At 36.3% G+C, this 15,043-nt stretch overlaps 1 long non-coding RNA gene across 1 annotated transcript in view; it reads right to left on the bottom strand.

The window, feature by feature from the left end:
* Positions 1 to 7,781, bottom strand: part of LOC117668420 (uncharacterized) — a 79,142-nt gene extending 71,361 nt beyond the window's left edge. Inside the window, exons 1-2 of the long non-coding RNA XR_004592280.2 lie at positions 7,623 to 7,781; positions 7,395 to 7,477 (exon numbers count right to left, since the gene is read on the bottom strand). This is a non-coding gene — a long non-coding RNA (uncharacterized LOC117668420). The remainder of the gene's footprint in view (positions 1 to 7,394; positions 7,478 to 7,622) is intronic.
* Between the last annotated feature and the right edge of the window lie 7,262 nt (positions 7,782 to 15,043).

Genomic DNA, 15,043 nt, shown 5'->3' with positions numbered 1-15,043 from the left:
TGTCTTGTTCTGTTCTGTTACATTTTATTTTAATTTTTTAATTTTTAAATCAGGTGTGTGACCATAATAAAATATTTATCGAGCTGATTAATTTCAGGCTGTTTGCTGCTCCAGAGGAACATCTGCAAATATTTTTTTTTAAAAAAAACTTTTCTTTTTGAGTTAAGAGAAGGTGGTTTCCTATTGACCAGAATTCCTATCTTGTCACACTTCCCTGCTTTTCGGCATTCTTAGCTCATTTCTGAAATGGAGGCACCATTATACCTTACTACCGGTACCATTCCTACCAAGGTTATGCTTTACTCATCTCTGTAAAAATAAGCAAAGCAAGGATACTAGGAGGAAGGATGCATTAGAGCTGGGGTCTCCAACCTTGGCAACTTTAAGACTTGTGGACTTCAACTCCCAGAGTTCCGCAGCCAGCAAAGTTGGCTGAGGAATTCTGGTAGTTGAAGTCCACAAGTCTTAAAGTTGCCAAGGTTGGAGATCCCTGCATTAGAGCACCAGGTTTTGCATTTCCTCATTTGGGCCTCAGGAACAAGCATTGTTCTAATGGAGTTTTCTCAGCAGGACCAGAACATTCTTGAGCAAATACCAATGTGATTGTGAGGATTTAGAATGGGAATGGGGAATGGTGGAGCAGGAAAAATGGCATTTGTGTGAAAACATGGTCTCGATTTGTGAATTATGAATGGAAACTGCCTTTTGTTCCTTTCCTTTCTTCTTCACTTTTAAATCAGGCTAGGAAACCTTCTCAGCCCTAACAATTTCAGGTGAGTTTTTGAATTGTTTACCCCATATCACAGACCCCAGAGAAAAGGGCACAAATTTATGCACAAAGATGCACTCCAAATCAATAATTGTTGCAAAGCAGCAAGAAGCAGTTTAATAAGGAACACACAGCAAGTGACCTGAAATTGGGTTTCCTCTTCCTAGAGAGAAACAGAGTTGGTCAGTGAGGACACAGATGTCTCATCGTGTATATTGTGCAAACCTGTTGCTAAGGGACTCTCTTGGTGCTCTAAAAATGATTTAATTGGCCTTGGCCTAAAAATGTTGACATACTTTTACATAAAACAAATACAAACGCAAACAGAAAAATCTCTGTAACAATGGACATTTTTATGGATCACATCACAGTTATCATTTAACAATAACTAGTTTGGTTTTTTTCTGGTGAAACCCATATAATGGAATAAATTGTCTCTAGAGTAATGTAATTCTTACTATATTTTCTGAGTCTTTTTTTTTATCCTTTGAAGCTTTCTACTTTTTATGTTTGAATTAAAATGTCCAAACAAACAAATAGGTATTTTCTTGAATGAAATATAAGTCAGAAATTAATTTCTACATACAGTATTAGATAGTAAAGATTTTCCAAGTGTAGCAATAGATCATGGCTAGGCACTCTTATCTGTAAAACTAAAAGCAAAGAAAATCAATGACATGTAGGTACAAATTTATACTGAACCATAAAATTCACCAATTGAATGTTGAGCCAATTACTACTTTCAGCCTCATCTGCATCAGGTGTCCTTGCATGCAAATTTATCAGAAAAAAAAAAGGATTCCTGGATCTCAGATATAGATTTCTTTATGGTTCGCTTTAACTGTTCAATTCATGGACCAATATTACTTTTTGTTTTTAAAGAAATGGATTGCTGAACTTTGCTGCCTTCCTGTTGTAGCCCACCAGTGGCCTGTGTGGATTGTTGCTGATCCCGACGACGAGGAGGCTGGTATGGTGCTGCGCCAGCAGCCTGTGCAGCCGGTGCTCAAGTCAGACAGTGAGGAGGCTGAAGAAGATGTGGTGCCAGAGGCAGGGATTCAGTCAGGATCTTCAGAACCTCCAGAGGCTCCTTTAAGTGAAGAGGATGAAGAGGAAGAGCCTCTTCTCAATGCACGGGCACGCAGAGCTGCCAAAAGGCAGGAGTGGTACCTCAGGAAGAGATCTCTTCGAGAGTAAGGCTTGGGGCTAATTGGCCACTCCCTTAGCCTATTTAAGAAAGAACACAACTTGCAACAAGCTGCAGGAAACAACTTTAGTTCGCTAATCATCGCATGGGGATTTCTCTGCAACCTTGCTTCTGGGCTTTCTGCCAACTCCAGTAAGACTCTGATTATCTTATCTGTGGAATTCTGACAGGCTGTTAAGATCACCTATTAACAGCCAGCATTTGCTAAAACTGTGTTATTTGAGTAAACTAAGTTTTGTTCAGAGTTTGTGTGTGCTGTGTTCTTTGGGATCTGTAGCTGGGGCAGAACACTTCCTGATAATATCAGTTAGAATCATCTAAATAGCTGATGAAATAGTGGCAGGTAGAAAATAACTCATGGCTTCTAAATAACTTCATGAACAGAAAATATTCTTCTGATTGTTATTTATTTATCTGTTAAATTGATTTGCCACCTATCTCACCATGGGGCTACTCTAGGAATTCTACAACAATAGAAAGGAAAAAATGAAAAGAGTATAAACAGGACAGAAATAAAATAGCAGAACAATAAAATAAACAATTAATAGCATTGTTTTGGGCTATGTTTCAATACATTACAAAATGCATATAGATTTCAATGAAAATTCTTTATGCAATAAGATAAAGCAGGATAGGAATCCTTTTCCTACCGTTTAATTGATCTTTTTATTAACTGTGATTACAAGCATATCAGTTTACTACCTGAGGACTATACAAACCAACTCTTTTTAATGCCTTCCATGCATTCACTAATGCAGTTATTTGGACATGGTGCTTTGCATCGCAACACGTGAGTGGGAGGATAGCAATAGCAATAGCACTTAGACTTATATACCGCTTCACAGTGCTTTACAGCCCTTTCTAAGCAGTTTACAGAGTCAGGATATTGCCCCCAACAATCTGGATCCTCTTTTTACCGACCTCAGAAGGATGGAAGGCTGAGTCAACCTTGAGGCTGGTGAAATTCGAATTGCCAAATTGCAGGCAGCCGGCAGCAGCAGAAGTAACTTGCAGTACTGCATTCTAACCACTGCACCACCGTGGAGCATAATACTTGTATGAGCATACAAGCATAATACTTGTATGCTCATAATATCATTTTATGAAGGAAAGTTAATCAGCTTCTCCTAAGTAAACCCATATTTCTTAAAAAACAATGAAACAATTTAAATAAGTTAGCGTATATGATCTTGAGAACAGTCTTAAAATACTTTCAACAGATAATATAATAAATAGAACTATATTTTCTCCAGCTTAGATCCTCTGTAATTTGGTGTATAAATTCTACACCAAGCTCAGGCTGCCTAGCCAGTGGCCAAGAATAATGGAATTGTGTAACAACATTTCAAGAGTCACAGGGCAAAGGTAAATTAGAACACAGCATAGCTTACTCCAACATGTCTCTTTCTGACATTAATTTAAGGGCATATTTTTCTTGCAGTTTGGATGTACCTTGTCCACTTTTCTGCTACCTTATCAATATTGTTTATGATTTTTAATTAACATTCCTGCTCAATTTCACTTCAGTTTTTCTTTATTATGTCTGTTCAAATAATTCTCATATTCCAAAATTTTATAGTCAGTTGCTTTATTATTTATCTTATTGCACAAAGAAAATGATGTTTTTACATTCCTTCACATGAAAAAGACTTATTCCCATTTCTATTTAAATCTGATAATTGATTACAAAATAAATTAATGGCTTAAAATTCATTATTTTAAAAGTTATGCACCTGCAGCGCTATAATTTCCTATTTCTTGTGATGATTATAAAATTTTTAAAGCAATCCTTCACTAACAATTATAACAGTCCAATTCCAAGAGATTGGAATGCCATAGGTAGTAAGTGTCATAATTGGAATATAAATGGATTTGGGTTTGCTATATATGAATATTAAAGAATACAATACTGCATTGGTCTAATACTGCAGGCAATTTATGATATACTGTTTTAAAATCAATTGGAACTCTGGGGAAATTGAAATATTTTTAATTACAATTTACTGCAAAAGACAAGGAAGTGTTTCTACGTTTCCCAATATTCTATATGCCACCTCTGGTTTTGGAAAACAAGATGGAAGTTTCTCTAATAAAGATCAGAACTGTATGGAAATATACCAATCTCAAGCAATTGTCATTTACATGAGAAAAAGCAAACAAGAAATCCATGATTGGTGTCATCTATAGTCCTGTTGTGTCTTGGAAGATACTCAAGACCAAAAAGAAAAGAAATATAAGCTAAGTTTTAAGTGAAGTTGCATCTGGTTACTTCATTTAGTAGATTTGGGGAACCTAATTATTATCATTAACCATTCACCAATTCTGGAATCCTGTAGAAAGCACAAATTGAATTTTATCAAAATGCACATTTCCATGCCTTCTGTTTGTTGTGAAAAGAAAAGGCAAAACTTGTTTTTGTTAATAATTTCTTCCTCCATTGTTTATTTCATCTATACAGAACCATCAAAGCTCAGGTTTAATCTTATGCAAACTTTCAATGGAATAAATCTCATTTAATGGAATGACAATTTTTTTCCTGAATAAACATGTAAAGGGTTGTGCTGTCAGAGGATTCTTTCATATTTATATGTACCTGACTGACCTCAGCATGGTTTCTGAAGATTAACTACAATGCGGTATTAAAAAAAACCCTCTGAATGCTGTTTGATTGTAGAAGTATTTCATTGCATGGTTAAAGCAATCAGCAAAGTGGCAAAGGGATGTAAGAAGCAAAATGAAAGGAAATTGATGAAACGAGCACTTAGAGTGAAAAAGACTTTTTTCCTCTAATAATTGTTCCATTAAAAAAAAGATTTTCATTAAAGAAGACTAAACCTTGTTTCACAAGCTACATCTTTTTTCTACTAATTTTTAAAAATGATTTTCTTAGTTCTTAAAAAATGTCTCTTCATTTACTAAACTTTTTAAAATGTATTTATTACAGTGAATAATCAGAGAGTTTAAATGCTCTTGTACGCTTTCCAGCTAATTGCTGGAAACTTTCTTTCAAGGTAGAGGAAATGGGAATAAACAAGGAGGGCAAGGGAGGAAGTGAGAGCTTTCATAGATCTTGGCTTCTACAGGATTGTGGAGGAGTAAAGAAATAATAATAATAATAATAATAATAATTTTATTTCTATACCGCCCTTCTCCCGAAGGACTCAGGGCGGTGTACAGCCTATTTAAAAACACAAAAAACACAACAACAATTTAAAATTTAAAATCATTAAATAATTAGGCTCCAATTAAAATCCCAGAAATTTAAAATACCCCAATTTAAACGTTATGTTAGTAACCCTGCCTGGCGGAACAACAGGGTCTTCAGAGCGCAGCGAAACACCCGGAGGTCGGAAATCTTTCGTATTTCGGGGGGCAGTTCATTCCACAGGGCTGGAGCTCCCACAGAGAAGGCCCTCCCCCTGGATGTCGCCAGCCGACATAACTTGGCTGATGGCACCCGGAGGAGACCCTCTCTGTGGGAGCGGACTGGTCGGTGGGAGGCTATTGGTGGCAGAAGACGGTCTCGAAGGTACCCGGGTCCTATGCCATGGAGCGCTTTAAAGAAAGAATTGTGTTCCATGGGTGCTGTCAATGATATATTCTTTTGTTATAGTAGAAGATGTCACGAGCTCACCATCTTTGTTCTTTTCTGGCCATGGAAAGGATGAAGGTAACCAAAATCGCTTGGTTAAATCTTTCAATAAGGGAGAGATTGTTTAGGATTTGGGTTTATTGGGTACAAAGATTGCCTTGTGCCCAACTGAAATTCATTGAGTTGTAAATGAAGTTCATGATATCTAAAGGTAAAGTTTCCCCTCGCACATATGTGCTAGTCGTTCCCGACTCTAGGGGGCGGTGCTTATCTCCTGCTTCAAAGCCTGTCCAAAGATGTCTCCATGGTCATGTGGCATGACTAAACCCCAAAGGCACACGAAATGCTGTTACCTTCCCACCAAAGGTGGTCCCTATTTTTCTACTTGCATTTTTTACATGCTTTCGAACTGCTAGGTTGGCAGAAGCTGGGACAAGTAACAGGAGTTCACCCCATTACGCGGCACTAGGGATTCGAACCGCTGAACTGCCGACCTTTCGATTGACAAGTTCAGCGTTTTAGCCACTGAGCCACCGCGTCCCTAGATATGTGTCATGGTATCTAGCTTTACTCAAATCTGGGACATATTTTCCTGGGCCATAGCATTGGAATAGGTCATTGGCCCTAAAGTAGGGCCATCAGGTCGGTAGAAAAATAAAAATGGATTTCATGTGAATCACAATAGAATTAGTATGATAACTTCTCATTTATTTTAATTTTTCCCTTGTAGCATAGTCAAAAGTATAATTTGGTAATAGACTTGGGAAGTCTCTGGGGGAGGGGTAAACCTATTGCTTGCAGAGGATTTAAGCCTCGTTATTTAGAACTGAGTTTGATTTTATTCACTAAGAGTTCCTTGTCATATAAAACTGAGCTTCTGAAGGTAGCAACATTTAGAATAGAGTAGAGTAGAGTAGAGTAGAGTAGAGTAGAGTAGAGTAGACTAGACTAGACTAGACTAGAATAGACTAGAATAGACTAGAATAGAATTCTTTATTGGCCAAGTGGGATTGGACACACAAAGAATTTGTCTTTGGTGCATATGCTCCCAGTGTACATAAAAAGACAAGATACATTCGTCAAGAATCATAAGGTACAACACTTAATGATAGTCATAGGCAGTGGTGGGTTCCTCCCGGTTTGGCCTGGTTCTCCTGAGCCGGTAGCGGTGATGATATGAGGTCACTGAACCGGTTCTGCACCCCCGCCCCCCTGTGCCCCACCCACCCACCACAGCCCCATAGTTAAGGGGTTACGTGGACTAGAAAGATTTTTTTAAAAATGCCAGATTTCAAGAGTGATATGGAAAAGGATGCTACAATGGATTTACATTTGTTATTAACTGATGCTTAATCATTAAATAATAAATCAGATGTGATTTGTAAAGTTTTCTTAGCCTGGATTTATAAAACAGACATGTTAAACTACTATTCCTGAAAGGAGACAAAAGGGAAATGAAAAGAAATCAGCTTCTGGGACATTACTTGACAGGGTTAAAGATGAAGCTTTTAAAAAGTAAGCAGAAGGAATATAAAGTGAACTTATTTGACTAGAGTTAAATTATATATGATGTATATAGTCATAAGGTAGGTTAAGAAATTCTGATGCTAGCAGTATTCAAAAGATAATATTTGAGACAGGATAGATCTTGAAATGTTGCTTGGGTTAGCCCTGTCAATATACAGAGATAAGATATCTGCTGACATAAAAATTAGATGACCTGTAATGATAAAAAGATTCTAGATTTGTGCAGGCCACATAGTCTTAAACAGGTACCTTAAACAGGTTTCTACCTTCACAACTGATGGAAAACACCACACAATTACCAGTTTTGAAGTTATGTTCAGCTGTTGCATGTTGTGAAGATCCACCACCATTTGGTCTTGTGCATAATCTTGAACATGGAATTCTACAATAAATTATGCAAGATATCAACTTAGGTGCAAGGTATTGCATCTCATCCTATGTTACGGATTTCAATTGCCTTTTAGTAGAAATATTCTATTAAATTCAGAACGGTATTTCCATTTATGAAAAAAGGGATTTCTACTCACAGGTGTATCTCTTTGGATCCATTTCTATTTTTACCGATCTGTGACAACAAAACCTCCTTTCTTTTGGCTGCAAACTTTTTCAATATTGTCTGTATACCTCAGGGCATGGCATCCACAGAAGCATCGCATTGCTGCCTCTGCACTTCAGAAACACAGCAAAGCTGTGCTAGTGAATAAAGCCCAGTTAAATTCTGTGCAGTAACAAAAATTTGCTGAGCTGAATTCTCAGTGTTCTGTCAGATGGTACCTTCCCTTTGATATAATGATGCCACCTCTTCCAATGATGTTTTCTAATGCTAACATGCAATAATTACTTTCTGCAATTAGAGGAATAATCTACAGGGACCGAACTCACAAGCTTTTCTTGCGCAGTATCATCACTGCCTTGACATTATTTCCCTGCATGGCAATATTACAATGGTGTAGTGACAACTGTGCAAAAAACTATCCCTTGTAGATTTAAATGCAAAGCAGACAGTCTTCTTTGCTCTTTGAACTAGTTAAATCAGGTTTTCTTGGGTCTTCTTTTCTCATTTTTTTTCTGGGGCATGTTTGCAAGGAAAGACAACACACACACACACACACACACACAATAATGAATTTGTCTTATTTCAATCTTATTTCAACTTAGATTGTGTTTACTGCTTATTAATAGGTTATCTCACCACTACTCAAAGGGAGCGGGTTGGTCTGTTTCTAAGAACTGATAATTACTTGCCAAAATATTTTATTCAAAACTGCACTGCAGTTACTTTGTGTTGAATAATTAAGACAGCTGATATCATTCTATGAAGCAATGACCTAATTTCAGTCTATTTTTCTTTTTCCTTTTTTTAGTTTTTGTTGAGCTGCAGAAAATCAACCTTTCTATTAAAACAAATAGCTAGCACTTGGGAGTTTTGATATCATTGTTAATTTTGGAAAGGATTTTTCCCTTCTTCAATAGTCATGAAATTTACTGAGTAATTTAGTTTCTTATTGTATCTCAGCTAATAACCTTGCAGAGTTGTTATAGGTATAAAATGAAAATAGATTTCTATGTAAAAAGTACTGAACTCCTGAAGAAAAGGGGAATTATAAATATAGTCAATTAATGAAAGCACAGTCTTACTATATAAAGGACAATTCAAATCTGTAAAGTTAAAGGACAGTAAGAAACAGAGCAATAGTTCAGATTGAATACTCATACAATTTTCATATAATTATGTTCACAAGCATTCTATTCTATTCTATTCTATTCTATTCTATTCTATTCTATTCTATCCCATCCCCTCCCCTCCCCTCCCCTCTCCTCTCCTCCCCTTCCCTCCCCTCCCCAAAAGAGGTGTTCTCAAATTATAGTGCTTGGTGCATTAAATGTGCATTACTGTGAGACATTTATTTATATATCATGGTATATTGCTTTTTTTCTTTGAAAAATATTGTTACAAAATTTTAGTTTATTGCTTTTTTATATGATACATAACTAAATTTGATAATATCAAATGCTTCATTTCACAGTAGGCTGGAACTTCAAGTAGAATAGGAAATTATTTGGCCTAAAAATGAAGCATAGTCATGAGTGCAGTATTTATTAAAAAATGCCATTCCTCAAGCCTTTCTGGGCATATATAATCTATATTGATTTCATTCAGGTCTTGGAAAGAATTTAGTAAACACTTCTCAGTAGTAGTTATTTAGTTTTTACTATAACTCACTATTTATTAATATAAAGTATGTGTTCATATGCCTATCCTTAAAAGTATTGATTCATTACTGTATCTGCTGTATCAAATTGATGAGGACAACCTGGCCAACCATATCAATATACATTCTTCAGGATGATCTGACCCTAACCTTGCTCTTCAGAATTTCCAATGGTGCAGCCATTCTCACTATAATTGATACCTAAATGTTTTTTTAGCAAATTTCTACCCTGGCCATCTTATCTAAGTGACTCTGCATAGCTTACAAATAACATACTAAAACAATATAAAGCATTACTAAAAGCACAATAAAAAATAAAATTAAAACAAAGTTTAAATTCACAAGTTAAAAGTGAAAATCAAAGTTAAAAATTTACAAGGCTAAAAAATTGAGGGGGGGGGGGCTCAAGCCACCAGCCACCCCAGGGTTCCACAACACTTTTAGAACTCCATGCTACTGTTACTATAGTCATATCGGGAGCCCAAAGCACTTTTGCATTGAAAGGATTAGGCAGTGACATCACCGTTGCCTAGGGGACACTCAGTTGGGGGCTCCTTTCATGTCCCCAATAAGCTGCCTACTGAAGTGGTACCCCATCTATCTATTCACAGTCACCTCCTTTTGAGCTGGGTAGGCAGGAGCTAGAGCGAGTGATGGGACCTCTCCTCATCCCACAATAACAACTAAGTCTCGAACATGAGCCTGCCAATCATCATCACAGCATCCTAACCATGTGAACCAACGTGCTCCACGCTAATTGACAAAGTCTTAAGACTCTCTGGAGTCTTCTGGAAAACCAGAAGAGTGGATGTTCATCTCATCTTTTTTTTTTTTTTGAAAAAAAATATTTTTATTTTTCATCAACATATTTAAATGTACAGTCTTTTATCCATCCTTATACGTTGTTCGTTCATCTTATTCTTTAATTTCTGTTAGCTAATTAATGAATTGTTTGGGCCTGCTCTTTTACCATTTCCTTCCTTTGTTTTATTACAACCTTTCCTTTTTCTCTTCCCTTCTTTCTCCTCTTTTCTTTCTACTTTCCTCATTCTTCCTCTCCTTTCCTTTTCTACTTCCTCTCCTCTTTCCCCTCTCCTCTCTTCTTCCTCCCCCTTATCCTCTCTCCTACTCTTCTTTTCCCTTCCTTCTTCTTCTCCTTTTCCCATTCTTCTTTTCTTCTCTTCTCACCTCCCAACTCCCCTACTTTTCCCTCTCTACTCCTTCCCCTTTTCCCATTCCCTTCTTGTTTCCTTTTTTAATTCAATCTAAGATGGTATTCAAGCAGACCCGATTTCTATTTACATATATCTTCATTTCAAATTTCTTGTTTACTTTACAATTATTCCTCTTCTAATATTCCTGTACATCAATTATTAATCAATCCATGTATCATTTGAGTATAACTTTTGTGCCATCATCTTCAAAGTTTATCATAATTTCTTAACATATATATTTATATTTCCTTTTTTCATTTAATTTTAACATACTACAACATATTCATCTCAAAGTTCTTGTCTTTACCATGTTTATTGTTTATACTCACTTTCTATCTTTCTATTTTATCTATGATAAATTTTTCCCCAAATGTTGTAATACTCTGATTCTGTTTTCCTTTTAATTGCCAATGTCAACCTATTCATTTCTGCACATTCCAATATTTTCTTAATTACCTCTCCCTTTGTAGGGGTTTTTTTCTGCTTTCCACTTTTGTGCAAATATCATTCTTGCTGCCATTATAACATGTATTATCAAATATATATGTTCTTTACTATACTTCTCTGAAAAAATACCCAACAGGAACAGTTCTGGTTTTAAATCAATATGTTGCTATATCATTTTCTCTAACCATATTCTAATTCTTGCCCAGTATTTTCTCGCTTCCACATATGATAATATGATCCCGGTATCTGATGGCATTTCTAACATTTAGCTGATTTATCTTTAAACATTTTTGCCAATCTCTCTGGTGGCATGTGCCACCTATAGAACACTTTATACAAGTTCTCTTTATATGCTGTTGCCATTGTTAATTTATAATTTCTTTCCCATAGTTGTTGCCATTTATCTAGCTCAATCGTATAGCCAAAAAATTTTGCCCATGCTATCATTGTTCCTTTAACTTGTTCTTCTTCCAATTTCACTTCCAGTAAATAACTATACAATCTTCTAATCATTTTTTCCTCAGTTCCTGTGAGTATCTCATCCAATATTGTCATTTCCAAATAAAAACCATATAATTTTGCATCTTTTTCATATCTTGATTGTATTTGCAGCTGGGTATACCACTCCATTTCAATCCCTTGTTCCTCTAATTCTTGTTTCATTTTCAATTCCTCTGTTGCTGATAAGATATCTTTATATCTTATAATATTTCTCATATTAGATTTGGATGTACAATTGCTTCCATTGTTGAAAGCTATATTGGTATTTTCAAATAATGTTTTTCTCTAATTCTTTCCCATACTAATAATAATGCATTCCTCACATGATGTCTTTGAAAATAACTATGCATCTTATTCTTCCCAAAAGCATGCCAACCCAGTTGTAACTCGTGTCCCTCCAAAGTTAATAGTCTTATATTTCTCAACACACTCCATTCTTTTATCCAAGATAATGCTGCTGCTTGATAATATAGTTCCCAATTTGGTAATCCAAAACCCCCTCTTAATCTTCTATCCTGTAACATTTTCATGCTAATTCTCACTTTTTTCCCCTGCCATATAAATTTCAATATCATTTTATTCAAATTTTCAAAATATTTCTTTTCCATTTTTATTGGTATTGTCTGAAATAAGAACAACAGCCTAGGTAATATATTCATCTTAATTACTGCTATTCTTCCCATTAATGATAGTTGCAATTTTCCCAAATCTGTTTCGATCTGATTTTTCAATTTGTAATAATTATTTTTAATCATTTTTAATAAACAGACTTTTAGTTAGCAACCAGTAGGGAATCCTAGAAAATTTAGGTATGATCCTAGCTGGTTAATTGCACGATGCTAATTGAGAAGTCTTTTGAATCTACAAATCTATTGGTTTAGATCATCATACCACAGTGAGGTACCACATTATGGGATTATGGTAGTAGTGGGTTTCAATTTAGTTTGCCCCAGTTCGCTTGTGCATGCATGCACTCATGCGATGATTCTGCATATGCACAGAAGTGTCCAGGCCGGTGGGCAGAGCCTCCCGCCACCACCGCTACCGGTTCGCCCGATCTGGGGCAATCTAGTAGCAACCCACCACTGGATTATGGTGAGGTGCATACTCCATGGACATGACTCACAAAGTAATTGTTTTATAGTCCTTCAACCTTTCTCTCTATTTCTTTCCCCATCCCTTGAATTTCATAGTTTAGATACCAACAAGGAAGGGTTACATATTGATGAGGATTGTGTCTAGCAGGTATATTCTAGCAGGACTGCTAAGATTAAAAAGAAATAAATAATCATCTAATTGGGATAGTACTGGAAATTTGTTATCTGACAGGTCAAGAGAGTAAAATAGGAAAAGAGTAAAATAGCTAGCTTGTCTAAGCAGCCTCTCTTTTAGGTGTTATCTAAATATGTAGGTAAAACACAGGATAACCTTCTGGTTTGGGTTTGATGCAGCTCTCTTCCCTTATTGTTTCTGCCAGTAAGTATTTTGGGGATATTCTGCTTCTATACCAAGAAAAAGCAGCATAATACTCATGGGAACCAATAGATCTGGAGACCCCTTACTTAGTGCCACCCAGACCCTCTATCTTGCTTTCCTTCCAACATTCTTCTAAACAAAAAAAGGAAGCTGGCATGGTTCAAAGCAAATGGCAACGGTAGTTCTGTCTTTCTCTACAGGAAGGTTCCTAGGTATCACTAAGCCCCAATAAGCGTTCACCAAAATAATAATGATGAATGGCTACAGCCAAGTCTAATGGTTAGACCAAGGTAGTGTTAGAACAAGACAGCTGTTTTGCTTTCTGATAAATAGCAATACCAAAGGAATTAGACTTATATACCACTTCACAGTGCTTTACAGCCCTCTCTAAGCGGTTTACAGAGTCAGCATATTGCCCCCAACAATCTGGGCCCTCATTTTACCCACCTCAGAAGGATGGAAGACTGAGTCAACCTTGAACCAGTGAGAATCTAACTGCCAAACTTCTGGCAGCCAGCAGTCAGCAGAAATAGCCTGCAGTACTGCATTCTAACCACTGTGCCACCACGGTTCATATTAGGATTTTATGATTGGACTCATCTACATGATGCGTATCTTGGGCATAAGCAATCCTATTTCCAGGCAGCCATTTAATGAGAACAGTCATGATATCCTCATGATATCCTCTTAGAATTCCAAATGTATCCCAAGTATATCCCTTTCCCTTTCTAAAGGAACTTCTATGCAAACTTCTGACAACCTTACTTTGCATGGCTTTGTCTCCTTGGTTCTCTGCAAAGCCATCAAAAGCTGCATTGGATAAATTAATGAAGAATAACACCTCAGGTCTTCCATGGCCATTTCCTAACTACTTTATAATATGACACAGCTTTGCACTGTCCCTGCTCTTGATTTCCTATAGAATGAAATATGTTACCTGTTTGCCTACACTGCATTTTTTTCCCCTGCTGGACAATTGAATAGAAGGGGAAAAAAAAAAGAGAGAGAGAGAGAACCTTTTGTTTTTAAGCTGTTCAAAAAACATGCCTTTAATACCTCTTTCCATTATTTCAAGTGCCTGCTATCCGTTATTCATTAAAATGCTGGGTCAGTTAAATGATGAATCAAGCACCGGATAGTTTTATCCGTCACTGGGGTCATAACAAAACTGTGACTGCTAGCTATTATTAACAATAATGGATTTCCTACATTTATGCTGACCACAGAATGCATGAAAAAATAAATGGGAACAGGTACTGGGTCTAAAATTTGATAGAGCTAAGTTTGCATTACTAGCCTCAAGAAAAAGCATCTTTATCTTTGCTCTAGGATACCACCTTTCATTTTTTGCTAACACTTTGTCAGGTGTTCATAATTATATGTTTAGTTCATTTTTCATCTCTAAAGAACAAACAGCTTCCCTGTTCATTTTTCAAACGTGAGAAATGACCTATTAATTGTATCAGGACATGGCTAGACAAAATGATGTGATTCTCACCTGTGATGAAGGCAATTCCACCTTTTTGCAGAAAGTAGCTGGCAGGTAAATACAATGGATCACTGTAAGGTCAAAAAGTTGCTGGACTAAATATAATATTTTAGCTTAAGAAAATGGCCTTGCCCTCATATATCTGCCGAAAGCTGCCAAATTCCAATAAGCTGTTGTCAGCTTTAATATATCTTACAGACATCTTCAAGATAATAGATTTTGATAGATGAAAATTAAGAGAAAACTGATTAGCTGAAAGCAAGAATAACATCTTGAACAGAAACTCCTGTCCTATAAGTAGTGTTCGGTTTTCTGCAAATTCATTACATAGGCAGTTTTCTTCAACTTCCACCTTGGAAGAATATATCTTTAAATTTATTCTCCATTTTCCCTCTTTTGACTCAGTTTCCAACCATTTTAAGTTGTATATAATAATGTCAAAATAGTGGGCTGAACTGTCCTGAGAAGATACTGAAAAAAAAAATCACTTTGATGATGTCTGCCTTGGCAGGAAGTTAGACATCTTGGATTCTCTTCTTCTGTTCATGGACTGGTTCCCAGGTGGTTCATAATGTAACGTTAGTATGTCATTTGTGTTAGGTAGCTGA

The sequence above is a fragment of the Pantherophis guttatus genome, chromosome 3, assembly GCF_059756535.1.
Source record: "Pantherophis guttatus breed Tessera chromosome 3, ASM5975653v1, whole genome shotgun sequence".
Lineage (NCBI taxonomy): Eukaryota > Metazoa > Chordata > Lepidosauria > Squamata > Colubridae > Pantherophis > Pantherophis guttatus.
Note: the sequence above shows the minus strand (reverse complement) of the source record. Positions and strands in the feature narration are given on the sequence as shown.